This window comes from Lissotriton helveticus, chromosome 7 (genome assembly GCF_964261635.1).
Source record: "Lissotriton helveticus chromosome 7, aLisHel1.1, whole genome shotgun sequence".
Taxonomy (NCBI): Eukaryota; Metazoa; Chordata; class Amphibia; order Caudata; family Salamandridae; genus Lissotriton; species Lissotriton helveticus.
The window spans coordinates 740,356,907-740,376,628 of NC_136068.1; the positions used below are offsets into that span (position 1 = coordinate 740,356,907).

The following is a 19,722-nucleotide window of genomic DNA, read 5'->3' on the forward strand; positions in this document are numbered from 1 at the left end:
AGGTCACCTCTCAATGGATACAAGCGATCCCCTTAATTTAAAAACCAGTTTCGCTTGTTACGTCTCAGATGTCAGCGAGGGCCTGCTCTCCTTTGATTGAGAGACTGTTCCAATGCCAATAAATCAAAGCTTTCCCAATCCTGTCCTGCCTAATAACGTCCCTGACTCGCTCTACCATTCAATTGTTCTTTCTCCCATGTCTCCAAAGACCTGCCTATCTAGACACACTGTCAGGGAAGGCATGTCAGTATGCATTCTACTAGAATATTGAGGATTTAATATAGTCCTGCCAAAGTGATGTGGGCAAAATATACCAGAATATCATGAAGGTAGGTTTATATAGCTAAGTATTGATTCACTATTCATTACACCACATACATATGTAGGCCGTTTATATATCTTCATGGTACATAAACCCTGTGATGTTTGGGCTTTTTGTTTTTTGAAGGCACGGGCATCTGAGTCGCCCCAGTGAGAACCCGCCTCGCCGTCCACTAACCTCTAAATGACACCGTAGCAACCACTGACTTGGCGGGATGGAAGCCCTCCGAGCTTATAGTGAGAGTTCTACTCCACCAAACCTTAAATGAATCTTCTAGTCTCCAAAGCCTGGAATAATACAAAATTAAATTCATTATTACAAAGGGCTGTCAGTTGGCACCAAAGTGCAGTTGTCCAATGTATGTGACTGATTCAATGCAGAAGATTAATAGGAAATTATTTCGAAACAGAATCACTTAATAGACAGCAGGCGTGTTGGTAGGACGCACCCGGTCTTCCTCAAACAATAAAATTCTTGGATATTCAAGCGAATGTACATGTGGTCACTCTTGTCATGTCATGTCATAATCTATTGCTTTGAAATACAGAATGGTGTTCAGCAAAGTTTTGGACCGTTCCCTAACTTCTTCTGCTGAAATTATTATTTAGCAGAACTAGCATTGGGCAGAAATGCACAGATTCTATTTTAAAGCGCAAGTCTGAAGTTGGACATAATTTCGGCCTGGGATTCAGTGAGAGCAGGAGTGTCCTGGCAGTTTCCCATGCTGCTTGGTAAGAGCTGCCAGCCAGGACCTGCGGGAAATGCTAACATCTTGAAAAGGGACAAGCTTTCCTCCACAGCAGAGCCTCCTCAATTACTCGGCAGTCTCCTTTCTTCTTGGTTTTTCTTCCAAATAGGTCGCCTCTTGGAATTCCTTTATCCTGCCAGATTGCACAGAACTACTCCAGGATATGGCAAATCTAAAACCAGCCAATTACTTCAATGATCCACTGCCTGCAAAACTTTTTAAAGACCTCAACTCGGCGATTCTACTTCTTTGGTAGAGGATCATTCATGAATCTCTCCTGCAGGGGAGCATCCTTGAGTGCTTCAAAATTGGGCAAGTCACTCCCATCCCTAAGAAGCCCAACTTGGATGTATCTGATCCTAACAACTTCCGACCTATCACCAGCATCATGACATTCGCCATAATCCTCGAGAAATGCACCCACAAGCAGCTCTGCAACCATATAGAGAAATTTCAACTACTTGAACTCCATCAATCCGGTGTCAGGGCATAGCACTGAAACTGCACCAACTCACATTGTGGATGATGCCCTGATCCTTCTAGACCAGTCTTCTGCATTCAACACCATCAAACATGAAACCTTGATTAATCTTCTTCAACGTAGGATGGGTCTCGCTGGACTGGTCCTAAAGTGGTTTACCTCTTTCTTACATAACCGCACACAAAGGATTAAACTCAACCAGTCCCTTGCATCCAGTACCCAGGTCAGGATTGGAGTTCGCAAGGATCCGCACTCTGGCCCAAGCTCTTCAACCTTTTTATGGAACCTCTCACTGTCATGAACCATTCTAACATTTATTACCACATGTACGCAGATGACACGCAACTTTACCTGAAGATCTCCTCTCTGGATGACATTAAAACTTTAAATGAGCCTCTTTCGCAAACTCAACAATGGTTAGCCCAGAACCATCTTTTGTTGAATACCCTCATAATTGAATTCCTGCTGATTGCCCCCAACAACCACTCAGCACCTACCCTGGACTGGCTAAATCAACTCACAGCCCTTAACTGCACCCCTCACACGGTTGATTCCCCTAAATCGTTAGGCATTACCTTGGACAAATACCTTAAAATGCAAGCTCACATCAGTGCCACTATTAGGGGTGCCAACTTTCATCTTATCACCCTTAAGAAAATCAATCCTTTCCTTCCACCCGAAGACATACAGCCTGCAGTAAAATCCCTGGTGATCTCACAACTTGAATATGGTCTGGTGACCCTTGCAGGGCTTCCTAAAGCAAGCTTGGCCCCTCGCAGAGCCACTCTCAACGCATCGGCCAGGTTCACCACAGGCTCCAAAAAAAACGATCACATTACACTTGACCTTTTGCAGCTTAACTGGCTATCTAATGAAGCGAGGATTCGTTTTAAAATAGCTTGCCTCGCGCATAAATGCTTGCATTACAACCCTACGGCCTATCTGGCGAACAAGCTTGTTCTTTCTGGCTCGGGTCGGAACTTAAGAAGTACGTCCACACCACTCTTGAAACATCCCAAATTCAAAAAGAAAAGTACGTAGAAACGTACTTTCTCCGGTCTTGCTCCTAGAATTTGGGACGCGCTTCCTACTGAGATTAGAGCCAATCCATCTACTGCCTGTTTCAAGAAATAGGCCAAATGGCTTTTCCGGAGTGACCATTAACTGCATCATCTTGTACTCTTTTTCAAGTCCCCTGGTTTACAGATTTGACATTTATCCCAACATCTCATTCGCTATTTATTTTATGATTGGTTGATAAATTGTTATTTTACCCTGGGGCCCTTACGGAACTATACTATTTGGGCCAACTACAGATTTGTAATTGATTGTATTATGTTGTGTTGAGTCACTAGTGATTGTTTTGCTGAATGTTACAGGAAATCTTTTGCACTCTAGGAGAAATTGAACTAGTGTGGCCCATTACCCGGTCCCTGATCTTGATTGGGTACTCCTTGTTGTTTCATAGTGTTGACCTCTAATGTACTGAGTTTATTCATGCTTCTGCCTCTGTGTACAGCGCTCTGATACCTGCAAGGGTCATGTTCGCGCTTTATAAAACTTAAATAATAAATAAATACTGCCTGTGGGGATTCAGCAAACTTGCATAAGGCAGCTAAGTATCTTGAGGCAATGAAACACTCGCCCGCCCAGAGCCCTTATCATGAAAAAAAAAGATCTTGCCCCCATACACACCTGGTCAACGTGATCTCACTGAACTGGAAAGGACACTGCTCAGTAGAGGCTGGGGCCTTAGGGAAGTTAATGAAACACATTTGAGTTCTCGGACTCTTGGTCAGCTCCCCTCTGCTTTTTCCCCCTTTACCTGAATTTTGGGGGTCTTCCTCCATATGTTTCTTTGAGGAACCAGGTTCCAGGTCAACGACCTCTCGCTCGGTGTCTGACCCTTTGGCTTGTGCTGCTCCAGTGCCCACATTGTCCTCTTCCAGGCTCGACAGCCAGAGCTCTCTTAGGGATGGGCTTCCCTTCTTCTGCGCCTACAAGGTGTCATAGTGTGCCTGTCTCTGCTTGGCTCCAGTACTTCGCGATTTTGGTAGGAACTCAATGCATGCCTCACAGCCTTTGGTGTTATGATTAATGGGTAAGCAGGAATTGCACACCTGGTGGTTGTCCTTCTGGGCCAATTTGTGGTGGCACTTGGGACAGAACCTAAAGGGAGTGTTCTACATTTCCCTGGTCTGGTCCGTTCCCCATGTACGTGCATTCTCTGGCCGTATGGTTGTCCTCCGATGTGGTTTACCTACTTTCAAATCTGGTCAGTGGTTTTCTGAGTTTTTCAATGTTTTTGTTTTTTCTCCTCTACAGATGTCCCTTGTGGTGGATGTTTTTCGCTCTCTGTCCTGACTATTACAGCCATGTAATATATCGTGTCTATCTATCCATGGGACTACCTGAAGATAATGTTGTTACACATGCTCTCTTCTCATCTAAATTCTACTTCACCGACAACCCCTGTTGGCAAGTCTTGTGTACTTCTAAACCCGCTCCCTACAGTCAACAGAGCAAAGTCTTGCCTTGTAGAAGACAACATTGGACAATAATGTGTACGCCTACATCTTCACAATACTGATTTTTGGTCAAATAACTTGTCCTTGAGTGGCTTTTTCCGCTGGCTAGACTACCTGGAGAACTGTCTGACCTATCTGAAGCTAGTCTTGTCACGCATTACGTCACCTAGTCTTAATCCTGGTCCATTCAAGGTCAATAGACTTGAGGGCTTGGAACATCTGCTCTGAGTTACATTTATAGGGCCTTGCTAGATATCCCAGACGTTTTTTACCTAAATTATTAGTTTCAAAACTATGTTCCTTTTATTACATTCAGAGGTGAAATACGACGGCTGAAGTAGTCTGGAATGGAATGCCATTCTCGTTAATGCTTCGGAGTATTCAATGTTCTGATACAGTCAGGAATATAAAAAGGCACTTTTAAAAAAAAATTGCCTATCAAAGTACTGGAATGTTTTCAGAAAAAGTTAGTTTTTCTCTGGGTTGGACTTAATGTCTGTTTAAGCACATGCTTAGATTTTCAGGCTTGCTGCTTCTGACTTGGGGTGTGTAGTTAGTCGCACAGCTTCTCAGGTCTTCAATTCAGTCAGTCAATTCGGTTAGACATCAAATAGACCGCTCGTGTGGAAATGTCGGAGGCAATAGGGGAATGTCTGGACGTGGGCGCCAGAGCGGCCTTGATTTTACTGGACCTTCTGCGGCCTTCGATAATGTTCCCCATCAACAACTTCTTGCCCGTCTTTCTAGCATTGGAGTGTCTGTTCGGGTTTGGGATTGTCTCAAATCCTTCTTAGAAGATCACACCCAGCAGGTTTGTCTGCCACCTTTCTCCTTGACCCCCCAGGAGGGTGTCCACTGGAGTTAAGCAGGGCGCTACTCTGAATCCCCTGCTTTATAATATGTATATCACGCCCCTGATCTTTCTTGCAGAGGAGCTGGGCACAAAAACCATTGCCTATGCGGATGATACCCAGCTCTTCACTTGGAGGGAAAACGATTTGTCCCAGACTGCAGCTCAAAACTGTCTCTCTGCCGTTTTCAAATGGCTGGCAAGGGCGCAGCTGAAGTGTAACGAGGACAAGTCAGCGGTTCTCTTCTATGGATCTTTTCCTCCATCTTTCAGGGAGGTTTTGTGGCCCTCAGAGTACCCCCTGCCTAATTCAGCTGGCAACCCTGCTAAAGACCTGAGAGTCTGGTTTGGGGAGGACCTCAGGTTCTCCACGCAGATAAAGAGGCTTGCAGGGGCTTGCCGCAGCACATTAAAATCACTCAGAAAGTTCCTCCTTCTGCTACCCAGACCGGCCAAGGAAATGGTGACTCGAGCCCTCATCTTGTCCCACATTGACTATGCTAACAGCTTGTAAACTAGCCTCCCAGGGTATCAGCTAAAAAAATTGCAACCAATACAGAATGCGTTAGCTAGGGTCCTGCTGCAAATCCCTGGAAGATCGAGTGTGAAACAGCATCTGCGGGACGTCCACTGGCTCCCTGTGGTCCATAGAGTCCAGTTTAAGGCTCTCACTCTGGCTCATAGAGCCTTGCACAGATTAGGGCTGGTCTATCTGTGGAGGCGTTTTGCCTTCTACGTCCCTCGCAGAAATCTTCACTCTGCAGCACAGCGCCTGGCGGTTGTCCCCCTCTTCCGCAGGACTCGCTTGGGGGTCTCTCTGTTACAGCAGCTGAGGCCTGGAACTCCCCCCCCTTTGGAGCTGCGGAATATTCAGGATACTAGGCTATTCAAGAAACAGTTGAAGACTCTACTTTTTGGGTTTCGCCTGCCGAAAGGCTGCGCTCTGCGCAGCCTTTCAGCGCAGGTGAAATCCTATGTCGACACTAAGCAGTTCGGGAACGTCCCCCGGCTCTCATTGGCTAGCTCCATAAATGGAGGCTAGCCATTGGGTGCCGGATCTGTCGGTCAAGGCCGGACCAGATTCGGGGGCGTTCCCGAGATTTTTTCCCAGGGCGGAGTTACGTTTTTTCCGTTCCCTCCCCTTTCACTGAAAGTGAATTCAGATGCGCTGTCCATTCCCGCCCCCTCCGTGTGCCTTTCCGCCCCCCTCGCTGTCCTGTGCACGTTTCCCGCCGTCCGTGTCCTCTCCCGCCCCCTCCCGCCGTCTGTGTCCTCTCCCGCCCCCTCCCGCCGTCCGTGTCCTCTCCCGCCCCCTCCCGCCGTCCGTGTCCTCTCCCGCCCCCCTCCCGCCGTCCGTGTCCTCTCCCGCCCCCCTCCCGCCGTTCGTGTCCTCTCCCGCCCCCTCCCGCCTCCCACTTTAAACCTCACCTTTCTGCACGTTTCTCCCCAAGGGTTCCGCCAAATTGGAAAAGGCCGAGATTCTGCAGATGACCGTGGACCACCTGAAGATGCTGCATGCCGCGGGCGGAAAGGGTGAGTGCTTCTGTAGCCACTACTGTTGGTTATTCTGGAGGTGAATCCAGGGGCTAGTTTGTCCGCAGGCCCCTCTTTCGGAAACGTTGAAGAGTGACTAATATCGCACATTCCCACCAGCAGTCGTATGGACTTGCAGTCGGAGTGTCGACACAGTACTCGACCGGTGGGGCAGGCGCTCTGTTCTGGGAGCAGACAGCGTTATTGACAGATACATTTATGTATTTTACTACCGTGGCCCTGCCAAGTTGTCATTCCGGTAGCTATGATCCATTTTTGTAGCGTAAATGTCGCAATACATTGGTTTTGGGGTACATTTTAGCCTAGAATATATACTCACACTGAGTTTTTTTAAGCTCTTTAAATGGAGTTCGGCAGTTACTCTGCATTGCAAATATATTTGTTTAATTTCCGAGCGTAAAACTAGCTGACAGATTTAACACTAGTTTAAATAATCACTCAGTCACGTGTTTTTTGCTGCACTGTAGTGTCTGGTGATGCAATTCCCGCTGTCAGAAATATTCAGCATCGATTCTATTCACTGCTTATTACTGCAGTCAAGGCGGTGAACACACGGGTCGGTAGGTTCCCGCCTTCCCAATCCTTGCAGAGTCTGCGATTTTAATGTACGTGTCATGTATGAGTGAGCCAGCCTGCCTCGCAGACACAGTAGCTCGACGCAGGCACTGGCCGCTCGCATGTTTTTTCCACGGGTCCTTAGTGTGCGGACTGACACCAAGGAGAATATTTCCAGTCCCTTCGCTCTAGTGCACCCTTGCCTGCGCGAGGAGCCACTAACACCACGTTCAAAGTAAAGGTCAAGAATTGGGAATGGTTCATACGTAAGCAAGCTCCGAGAAACCGGGTGTAACCAGTGGGCTTAGAAACTGCCCATAGGCGCTTGGCGTGGCCCTATTAGTTGGCATGAATGGTCCGCGTGAAAGTATTTAGCTGTATTTTTTCTTCTTGTGAAGCGAATCTGTACTGTACCGCCATTTGTTTTGTTACTGAGGTTTTATTATTTGGCTTCAGTATGTTAGTTGCCTTTATTGTATTTACGTGCACTCGTTTATTGTAAATATTAATACAGGAATGAGCATTTGAACTGAATAGCATCTCTGTGCTCGCATTTTGGTTCTTGAATTGTTTTTGGGGGTGATGGCACAGGAGCAATTTCCAAAAGAACGCAAGCAATTAAAAAACGATAAGAAGTAATGGTGGTGTTTAGGACAAATGAGGCTGTCAATCAATAATGCAAGGGCAATTGCTAATTGTGAGCGGTCGAGCAGCTGTGTGTATCCCAAAACTAATTAACTAGAAAATTAATAAAAGTAAAATTCTGAAATGGGACAAGAGAGTGAGAAAAGTCATGAAAAAGAAGAAATAAAATAACCATTTGCAAGTCAATAGTTCTTGTTATTTTACTTTGGAAATGCAGCCCTACTGGCTTTGGCAATGGTTTTTGCCAATGCCGTTCTTGGGAAAAATAAAAAAAAATGGCTATCGCTGATGATGAACAGCATCAAGAAAAATAAGCTATGGAGAGCCCAGTGTGATGATGCATGCACGTTTATATGTCAATAGATATACATGTGCATGCGTCATGATGTTGTGGCTATTTTTTTGTGGTTTTAATTCATTATTCCAATTCCAGCTTGGAGCGTTAAATTAAAAAAAAACATATAACAAGCATTTACAATGCAAAGGTTTCGCCTTTGGAAAAGTTTGAGCTATTGGCATTGTAAATGACAAAATTTGTATTTATGTGTTGGTTTTGAAAACAGATAAATAAATGGCATTGTCATTTACATTGCTAATAGCTCTAACTTTTCCAAAGGCGAAACCGTTGCATTGTAAATGCTTGTTAATCAAGCCACCTAATCTCTGACCCTCTGCTGTTACATTCACCAGCCGTGCCGTGGCACTCTAGTATCTGTGCGCGATATAAATGTATTATAACATAACATAACAAATATGTTGTTTATTGGTGGTGAGGTAAGTGAGCAAATCCAAAAAGAGTTCCTTGAAGACGTGGTACTACTTTTATTTCCTCAGCTAGTAAGGACGGTGACAAAGAAAGACTTCAGTTATCTGTCGAGTACCTCGGTCTTCTCTATCCTCCCACCTGTTAAATATATATTATGGCTCAGTCAAACGCTCTACTGGCACATGTGTGAAATCATATATGTATGCCGACTATTCCTGCGTTCCTTAATGAATTTCATCAAACAGAGCACTTTATATGGCAACTAAATGAAAATACAATGAAATTCTTATTGGCCTACCAAACTGGGCAGCCTCTGCACTACTGTTAACTGAGGGAAATAACTGGATGTAAAGATGGATACCCATTCTCCTCTGTGAATGCTCAAATAGCAGCAGTTTTCTCTTCTTGTACATATTATATTAAAATCCTGAATAAGATTCTCCCTTACCTCTTTCATAACGGTATCATATTGCTATGACTGCCTTAATTGGATCCCATCTAGACTATACAAACTCATTGCACTTGGAGCTGTCTCAAAAATTGCTCAGAAGCTTCAAGTGGTCCAGAATATAGTGGCTAGATGGATGGATGAATGGCGCCCCCCGTTGTACTCAGGCAATCCCAAATAAAAAAATAAAATTTAAAAAAAAAGACACCTGCTCTGTATCTGATCATTGGTCCCCTTTCAATTACATAGCATAGTGCAAAGGTCAATGTCAGGGAATACTACCTACATTTATCAACATTTGACTCCAAAGTCACCATCCCAACTGGACCCTGCACTCCTCAGGAGCCAATTAATGACTGTGCCCAGATTCGACAAATCTAGAATTGATGGACACAGCTTTTCAATAAATGCCACTAAACTATAGAAAAACCTTCCTGTCAATTTGCGACTGGAAATGTCTTCTGTTTTTAGACCGCCTCTGAAAGCGTGGCTCTTCAAGCAAGCTTTTATTATAACACTGTGAATTGTCACGTGATTTGATCCAGCCTCTACCCTCCGAATATGATTAGCACCTAAAGATCCGTTTGTGATAGTCGCTGCATTAATAAATATTAACATATGTTAAGAGACGATGATGGCGCCTCAATTACTAAAAGGCAACCTTCTTTAACTTAAACCGATGGGGACAAAGAACACATGGTCTGGAACAGGGACTAAAACATATATGCAAAGGAGTAGAATCCGGTTTTAAAGACATGGACTTTATAGTATGGGAAGGGAAGAATAATATTAGTGTAAAAGCCTCAGTAAAAAACAGTGATTACCGTGAGGCCTGATCCCTGCAATAGAAAACATGTAAATATATATATTTTTTAAGTATGTTGATGCTTGCAGGTAAGTGATCAGCATTTACTTTTGTACACAAGGGTAGAACAGAATGATTTGTTTGATTTCACAAACATTTAATTTTGACCATAACCCCCTAATATCATGGAAACATATTTTAATAATGTAGAACTATAAAGTGAAATGAGTTAGGAACATTTCTTTCTTGACCTTCTCTCATGAATCGCCAGTGCAATATTGGTCGGATCATACTAAGCTTTTTCCTTGATCTGAACACTAAATTGGTGGAAAAACAAATTACTTCGTAACCAAACACAAGTTTACTATTTTTTTAAGATTAAGCTCAAACATTGAATTTTCTTTGTAGGCTCCTCCAACGACATTTCATGCGGACTTCCAAGTTAGGGGGAGCCGAAGCAGTATATATATATATATATATATATATATATATATATATATATATATATATATATATATATATAAATATAGAGAGCACATCTTAAAGACTACAAGCATTATGCACCTGCTAAAACGAAAAATGTATAAATGAAGCACAAAGGGCAACAAGAAAAAAAATGTTTCTTGGAGATCTGAAGGATCTAGTTGCTGGAAGCACAAAGCATACATCTTAGATGAAATGCAAAAAAGCACGATATAGAAAAGCATGTTGGGTACACACAGATTACTCCAAGACACACTGTAAATGCTTGTGTATGTAGTCAATGACAACTGTGTAATTTACTGAATGTTTAGTTTATAGATTCCTTAGAAAAAGTTATGAATCAAGGATAAAGGGAGCATTAGAAAAAATAAGTTGCCATCTTCTCAATTTGTTGTTGGTATAGTAACAAGTGTAGAAATCCTAGCAGAGTAAATCAAGTAAAGGTTGCATACATCAGTCATTCTAAACAAGGGTGTCCAGCACACTTTCGGTTGGGGAGGGTTGGATCCAGGCATATTTTCAGACTAACCGCCGATTTTTTAGTGATTTCTATGTAGTGTCAATGCATGTAAATAGGTCTGGTGTGAATAATTTGATAATCGACAACCTACTCTGTAGACTCCTGACCTAAACTGAGGCGTGAAACCAATAGTCATTTTTTCCTCAGTATCTAGCACAAATTCATATTTCAAAGGTGCTCATATGTGATTTACTCTAACCCACCACATACTTGTTTGATAAATCAGTATAATTACACCTGTACCAGCCTACTGTCAGATGGTGGTTTGTACAAGCATGTCAACCCCACCTATACCGAAAGCATCCTACTATGTTATCTCTGCAGTTCAGTATCCTTCTAGGCCAGAGGCAAACACTGTGGGAGGCAAAGTCTATTATGGGGCTCGCTGCACTCTGTCCGGAATTTTGTCTAAACCAAGACTTCGCTTTTAAACACTGGTAAGTCTTTTAAACAAAACTAGCAAACACAATTTACCATTTACACTCAATTGAACAGGGTGGGGGGACAAGTGCTAAGCAATGTAGCACACAACGAACATGAAAAGCGCAGTGTAGTTGATGAGCAGCATTTAGACAAATTCCTGACCAGAAATAGGAATGTCAAGTATTCCAGTTTTTCCCATATACAAGACCAAATAAGGCACAAATGTATCAAGAGTAAACACAGGACTGGTTGGACGTGTTTGACTGTCTGGCTGCAACAGAGCATTCGCTGAGATATAAACGCAATGTTTCACTGTGCTCATTGTTTAGAACTGTGTTCCTCTCCGAAACAAAATGTTTTTCGAAGTTATATCCATGCAGATTACAGCTGTGCTCTCTGCTCTTATATACTTACAACATACACCTGTCACTTGCTGTTCAACTTATGGCACGAAAACATCAAAGAACAGTAACACATTATCATAAATCAGTTGTAATTCACATTAAGAAGCTGCTTTCTTCAAAATGTTCTCAATGCAAAATGTTGATTTCCACTCCCTACAGATAAGGCATGTAATGGGATTGTGCACATATGCTGTAAACGGTAAATGCAAACCACCTGTATCCTGCAATCTTGAAGAATTTTGCATGACTGTTCTTTAAGGAGGATAAACATCAAGTTAGAAGAAAAATCAGGATCACGAATAAGGCGCCATTCTGTCACGGAAACTGCTACTTTAGAGACATTTATTAATGTTGTCCTATATTTACAGTTTTAACATAGTAAAACTCCAGAGTGAAATGCCGCTTGGCAGAAAGCACAAAGTGCATGCCAGTTTACACTTATAACGCACAAGTTTTAAAAAGCAAAAGAACATTTATATTAGGAATTCGTCTCAGAAGCCCAGCAAACAAACAGAACAAGGATATCCACACATTATGGCCCTCTTTTAGGAGGGTGATCTCTTGAGCCATTTTCTTCAAATAGATTACTGCCGTTTCAGGGTGTGAAATGGTATTTCCTGCTTGAAAATATACAGGTCTCAGTGGAAGTCCCGTCCAATAAAATTAAAGTGTGCCACAGCTTAATGACGTCACTGTGCATCCCTCAGCACAGCTCACCTGGCATTCAGTCACTGTCCCTTATCTGATGTCCTCGTCGGAGGCTCTGGTTTCTCAGTCGCAGTTGGTTGAGCACTTGTATTGCTATTTTCAAGTTAAGGTTACCATTTTCACAGTCAGCAGAAACGTGGCTCACAAAAACACCACTAGTTTCCAAATCCAGCAATACCTTAATACTTACATTGTCATCTTTACGGGTTGCACTGAACAATCCTTCCACGATCCAAAAAAGTGTACAATGTATGTGTAAAGCTATACTGCACAATTATGAATATGAGCTACAATAATTCAAACTCGAGCACTAAGCGCTTAATGCCAACCAAAACCATACCACAAGAACGTCAATTAGCCACCCTAAATTTACTTTGGGGTGCAACACAGACTGTACGCTTTCACAGCACGCGTTTGGTGTTCAGTTACGCTATAACAATAAGTAGTTTCCATCTTCCGTGACCCGCACCCCTGACATCTCTTCTTGAAAGGCTGGTAGCCTCATACGTTTTTTTTTTTTTACACTAAAATATTGAGATTTCCACCGTAATTTTAGTATGAAGAAAAATTAAAGCAAGACTGACCCCTACTGGCCGCGGGGGCATACTCCATGCTACCAAATGACTACAAAATAATGTAAGGCATTTAATATGAATTAGTACATCACAGAGTTGATTGCAATAGCTTTTTCAGACAGTAGCCACTAACGATTCAATGTATACAGATTTTTTTGCGTGAACTATTAAAATTGTACACCTTGAAACAAATATAAAGAAATATTTTTCTACAACAGTACTTTATTTTAGATAGTTTTAATATGTTCTTTGTAAAGCAATTGGTCTTCTGTTTCCTTTTTCGAACCGAGCTTTTTAACACTTCCTGCAGGTGTCCGGTTGCCGCTTGACGTTGAATTCATAAATACAGGAAGGCCTGGCCCAGAAATGTTCTGTTGGCGAAAAGATACGGAGTATTAAAAGTAAAGTTAAATGTACTTGGGTGAGAGAAGCTACAGGATGCCGAGCTACGCTACCTGCGTCAGCATGAATTTGCTTGCCACATTCACATTTATTTGAAACTTGGAACATTTTGTCTGCTTGATGCAATCTGTGAATTAGATCAAGTAGTAAAGGAAATCCAAAATAGCACAAAATATTCGTGAAGTCAAAGACAATACACAATCCAGGAAAGGATGAGCAGATGTATTAAGTAAAGGGGTAGTAAATTCACACCGAAATAAAGTAATAAATACTTATCACAAAGAGGGCAAATGTGTATAAAAAAAAAAACACACCTTTCAACAATATTACTTTTCGAGTCAATCTGGCGACCAATATATGCACACCAATGGACAATCGAGTGTAAACAGTTGCATTTACACTCCTAAGGTTAAGTGCATTTTACAGGACTTGAATCTTATCAAATTAAATATAAGATATGCTTTGACTGTGGGTAAACTGAAAGGAACGGCGGTTGAGAAAGGGAATGGCCTCCTCATAAGATTATTAGAACAGCAAAATAGTTTTACTTGTGTCCATGTATTGCTGACGGGCAGACACCTTTGATAACTCGCAGAGAAACACTGCAAATGGATCATGGACACACTCGTTCAATTTAGTAACTCGACTGACTTAAGCGAAGGTAGTGCTTGAAAGAACTTAAGGTAACAAAACAAACGAGCAATGGTAAATTACAGACCTACAATTGACATAAGAAAATATACCAGTTAGTTACTTGTCGGTAAGGTTTTGAAGCTGGAGACTCCTCTAGATTCACAGGCTTTGTATAATTCTGTCATTTCTTGATTGGGTTTGGGAAAAAAAGAGGGGCCCCTTTATACCAAAAAGGGAATAGAGCATTTACTAAGTGAAAAAAGAAAAATCCCTTTTGGGTAGAAAATATTATAAAGTAGATTCAAATTTCACACATCACACAAACCTGTATATTTTTTCTCCTTTTCCACACATACTATAATTGAACCGTATGTAATAGGGAAAGCACCATAAACACTTAAATAAATAAAAATATATCACATATATTTATTTGTATACAAAATATCACATTTAAAAAAGTGCATAAATCCATACAATTAATAACAAAGATTTTCATAAAAACACAATACATTAAAAAAGTTAATCACCATGAGCATGAAAACATAAAAAGAGTGAAAACACAAAAGCTAGACCGAAAGAATTGGTCTTAACACTTTACACCTCCGTCATAACAAAATTACAAGCACGGAAATATGCAATATATAATTAGCCTTCTTTCAGTGCTCAATGACCGGATTGTGTACCAAGATGTAGCGTCAGAGCGTTTCGATGGGATTTTGTGTTATCGTCCATCTTTATCAAGTCCTGAATCATATACACTCCGTCTTTAGATTGAATGTTTTCATGCAATCACATGCTTATATCAGCGAGACCTCACTGCTAACACCCTTTATCATCTGTGCATGGAGGGGAACATTATAGTCCGAGACCATTGTATAAAAACTTGCAATTTAAAATGGCGGAAACCACAGTGAGTAAAGTCCGATGTTCTGAACGAGATGGCTTTGTCCTATTTAGAAAATTTCTCTGTGCCGCGTTCCCCCGGAACGCGAACCGAATGTTAGCACTCTCAGATAGAAATCAGTCTCGATTGGGTCTAGAAGTGTGCAGCTGCTGTACCTTCCTTCTGACAGGCTGACATGTTCCATTACTCGAATTAACGTAACTTTTTTTTCCTTTTTCATTAAGCACTTTAAGAGCGGGCCTGTGTTTTCTAGCTGTCTATCTCATGTGCACCTTATCCTCCAATAACCATACTGCATCGCTTCTTCCCCTTCAACTGCTCCTGCGTTGCTCCCCACTCCTCGGAGTCAAGTGAATACATATTTTTGTAATTTTCACCTTTTTGTGAGGGCCTGGTAGTGGCCAAATGCTGCAGGGTTGTTATACATTTTAAATGGCGCATTCGCGTGCATCCATTGCTTGCTCTCCAACACCCCACCACCTCCTCTTTGCTTGCCCCTACTCGCCCCATCACCCAGTCCTTCGTTGCTACACCCATCATGGTAATTTTACAGTTTTTTCTCTCATTTGGAAGGGGAGGGGGGGTGCGAGGAGCAAGCAGCAACTGCTATTTGCTGCAAGGCTGTACTGCGGTTACAGTCTCTTCCAGAAAGAGCATTATCAAAGGTAAGTAACTTGTTCATCTGATAGAAGACTTCTAGCTGCATATTCCTCACCTTCTGAATAGATACCAAAGCAGTACCTTTTTGGAGGTGGGTCTTGAATGGACTCAAACCAGAAGGTCCTGCAGGACCGTGTGGACAAAATGCCCCTCTCTGCGAATCTGACTGTCCAGATATTAGTGCTTCTTAAACGCAGTAAAGGGACGCCACCTAGGTACCTGCCATAGGTCTCCGAGAGGGACTGCATGTGCTAATGCAAAGGTAGCATCTTTGGCCCTGGTAGAATGAGAATGCAGTCCTTCGGAAGACTGCTTTTGGCCAGTGTGTAGCAGATCTTAATGGAGAGCATGGTCCATTGGGAGACTGTTCTCTTCTGCACTACCTTGCCTTTTTTCATTCCAGAGAACTCCACAAAGAGCTGATCATCCACCCTGTTTTCCTTGGTAAGATCAATGTGTAAGCTAAACGCTCTTTTGGGATCCAAACGATGGAGCCTCTCCTCCTCAAAGGGGTGAAGTGAAGCACAGAACGACGGCAGTGTGATGATTTGACCGATGTGAAGGAAAATGCTACTTACCAGTTTGCATCTGTTCTTGGCATGTAGGGCTGCAGAACCACACACTATTGCATTAGATCACCATCTGGTGCTGGGCCCGGATGATTACACGTTGTTGTTTTGGAAGAGTCTTTGTCTGTTGGATGACTCCTCCCTTAGATCGTAGTGCGCATGGGCATCGACTCCATCTTCAGATCGTTTTCGCCATTGGGCAAATGATGGAGCTGTATGAGTACAGATAGAAATGACCATGTGTTGTGTATCTAAATAAGATAATACTGGAACAGATACAGGTAGCCGGGGAGGCGGGTGGGATTGTGTGGTTCTGCAGCCCTACATGCCAAGAACAGATGTATACTGGTAAGTAGCATTTTCCGTTTGAGGCATATGGACTGCAGACCACACACTATTGCATAGATTGCACAGCAGTTTCTCTTTGCGGTGACCACCCGTATCTGTTCCAGTTTGAAATAATGTTTTGAGTACAGCCTGGCCCACACTTGCTTGTTGTTTTGCCTACACATCTACACAGTAGTATTTTGCAAATGTGTGCGGAGTAGACCATGTAGCTGCTTTACAGATGTCCTCTAATGGTATATTTCCTAGGAATACCATAGATGCCCCTAATTTACGGGTAGAATGAGCCCTGGGGGAATGGATAGAGTGCGTTTTGCTTTTTTAGTAACAATTTTGAATGCACTTAACAATCCATCTTGCAATGCCTGATTTTGAAATAGGATTTCCCCTATGTGGAGGAGAAAAAGACAAAAACAGTTTAGTTTTACGAAAAGGTTTCGTCCTATCAATATAGTAGAGAAGCGCTCTTTTTACATCTAATGTATGTAGAGCTCTTTCTGCAACTGTTTGCGGTTGGGGAAAAAATACTTGCAACTTAATAGATTGGTTGAGATGGAAAGGTGAAATGACATTTGGCAGAAACTTTGGATACGTTTTAAGAACCACTTTATTGTGATGGAGTTGTATAAATGGTTCTTGAATTGTTAATGCTTGGATCTCACTTACTCTTCTAAGTGAGGTAACAGCTACTTAAAAAGCAACTTTCCATGTAAAGAACTGTAATTCACACTTATGTAATGGTTCGAAAGGAGGACCCATAAGTCTTGTGAGAACATTTAAATTCCACACTGGAGTTGGTGGTATTCTGGGAGGAATTATTCTTTTGAGTCCTTCCATAAACACTTTGATTGCAGGTACTCTAAACAATGACAAATGTTGTCTGTTTTGAAGATATGCTGCTATAGCAGCAAGATGTAACCCGATTGTGGAACACGCTAAGTTAGATCTTTGCAGATGTAACAGGTAGCTTATGATGTTTTGTATGGAAACATCTAAGGGGTTGATGTTGTTATTTGTGCAATATACAACAAACCTTTTCCACTTTGCTGCAAAACATGCTCTAGTGGTAGGGCGTCTTGCTTATTTTATGACATTCATGCAATCAGGTGGTAAATTTAGATATTCAAATTCTAAGACCTCAGGAGCCAAATCGCTAGATTGAGCTGCATTGGGTCTGGATGCATAATCTCTCCATGGTTCTGTGTCAGTAGATGTGGGGAGAGTTTTTGTTTGTGATGTGGTACCACTGAGAGCTCTAGTAGCGTGGGGGACCAGGGTTGTGTTGCCCACGTTGGTGCTATGAGAATCAATGTGAGAGAATGTTGCTGTAGCTTGCGAACCACTATTGGAATTAGTGGGAGAGGTGGAAAAGCGTACGCAAATTTGCTTGACCAGTTCATCCATACCGCATTGCCTTTGGATAATGGGTGTGAGTATCTGACGGCGAAGCTTGGGCATTTGGAGTTGTGGTTTGTAGCAAACAGATCGATCTCTGGTTGACCCCATTTTTGAAAAAATGGCTGAAGAACTTGATGATGCAGTTCCCATTTGTGTATCTGTTGTCTCTGACGACTTGGAAAATCAAAAAGGGGGAGTGAAGAGGTGGTGCCGATGGGCACCGAGGTGGGCTCGTCCTCCTCTTATCTGGGATTTAATTAATCAAAAGGGTCCACCTCACGTTGGGTGGGTGTATGTCCAGATGTTAATGGAATACACCTTGTTTGTTAAAATACCCCTCACACACCAAAAGGGCCCTTGGTGTCATGCTTCATCATCGGGGTCTTCCCGTCCCGCTGCGGGGCGGGGCAGTGCTGCGACAAGCGACTACGCTGGAGCACCTTTAGATGGAGGTGCTATGTGTTGGGAGTGAGTGTCAGTGGGGTCAGGAGTGATGTGAAGAGTGAAATTAAAAAATACCTGGCCTTGTGGTAAAAAAACTTTTTATTAGACACTGGCTGGTATTATTAAAAGAAAAGTGAAGTGGAGAGATCGAGCTAATTAATGGGCTCTCTCTCCTGTGTGGGTCAACATGTTTCGAGGCGTGAAGCCTCTTCGTCAGGACCTAGGGGATGATCCCCCTGTCACTCACTAGTGTTACTCCACAGGGTAGTAAAAGTGTATATACAAAAAAAGTGAAAAAAGGTTATAAGTCTATCTATGTGTGTAGCTATACATTTTATAATTACACAGTTCCTAATACTGTCAAACAGATGATGTAGTATACCTGTAAGACAAGAAAAACTAGTTATAATTGCGCTTAACTCTAAATCACCTGTAAGGGAAGAAGAGACACACAAACATATACCGACTGAGGTACTGGGATCTTGCGTAAGTATTGGAAAAGTTAAACACATTACGAGATTACATACACTCACACACAGAACTATGGCACACAGAGGGTAATTTTTAGCCAGGAGGGAAGTAGGTACCAAATACATACTTATCAAAGGAGGGAACAATGCCTCATGAGCCAATGCAAGACAGAAGGGTAATCTGGGGTTCCAACTACAGAGGGAGAGATAAAGAATACACAGAATTTTGTCTGTTTAATAGGTCTCCAAATATCTTAGAGCAAGAGTCTAGGTCTAAGTGAGGCTAAGAGTTCGTCCCATTGGGTCGGCTATGCCGTACTTACTCAGCCCCCTACACACTGGTGCTTCCTCCTTCGTCTGCGGATTCCGTGGATGTGGAGGAAGTGAGATCGACAGGTTTATATATGCTGGGATAATTGGTTAATCATTTAATTAACAAGGAAGGCGTGCCGAAATAGGTGGGGCCTATGATCTAGTTACTACGGCGGCCATCGTTAAGAGGTGGATAATCGTTAAAGGACTGGTCTCGATTCTGCGTTTTAGACATAGTAGTGGGTTGTAAGTATAAGTGCGAAGGTTTTAAATGACTAGAGTGTGCTGTCAAAAGCAAGCACGTATCCGCAATAACACAATCCTCGTAAAATTACAGACGTCTAATCAACAAGCGTGCGTGTAATGGAGCAGTGCGCTTACTACGGCCAAGGCGCATGCGCCGAGGACTCGGTAAACACGCATGCGTGAGGTCCAAACGTGCACTAGCCAAGATCCGCGCGCATGCGCAGTTGCACTTTGCTCGATAAATGCGAAGAGGCAAGCGTGCTTGAAGCTATGCCGAGGGACTGTAAAAAAAGGTTTGAAACAAAATTGTAACGGTGGAAAAATGTTGCCATGCCACATAATTTACATACTGTACTTGTATGGGAACAAGTTCAGATCAGTGATGATCTTGATGGGATAGCAAATGTAGGAAACCCTCATAAATCTGCTTTGAATAGGTCCCTTGCTCTAATTCACTCTAAGCGCTAAGTTGGGACCAAGGAATATCGTCGTTCAAGCCAGTGCGGTGTGTCCCCAGACGGTAT

General features: G+C 42.6%; 1 protein-coding gene across 1 annotated transcript in view; it reads right to left on the bottom strand.

Annotated features, from left to right (window-relative positions):
* Positions 1 to 11,860: 11,860 nt before the first annotated feature.
* Positions 11,861 to 19,722, bottom strand: part of NDFIP1 (Nedd4 family interacting protein 1) — a 217,433-nt gene continuing 209,571 nt past the window's right edge. The window contains exon 8 of the mRNA XM_078653068.1: positions 11,861 to 13,186. The gene's annotated coding sequence lies outside the window, so the exon portion shown is untranslated. The remainder of the gene's footprint in view (positions 13,187 to 19,722) is intronic.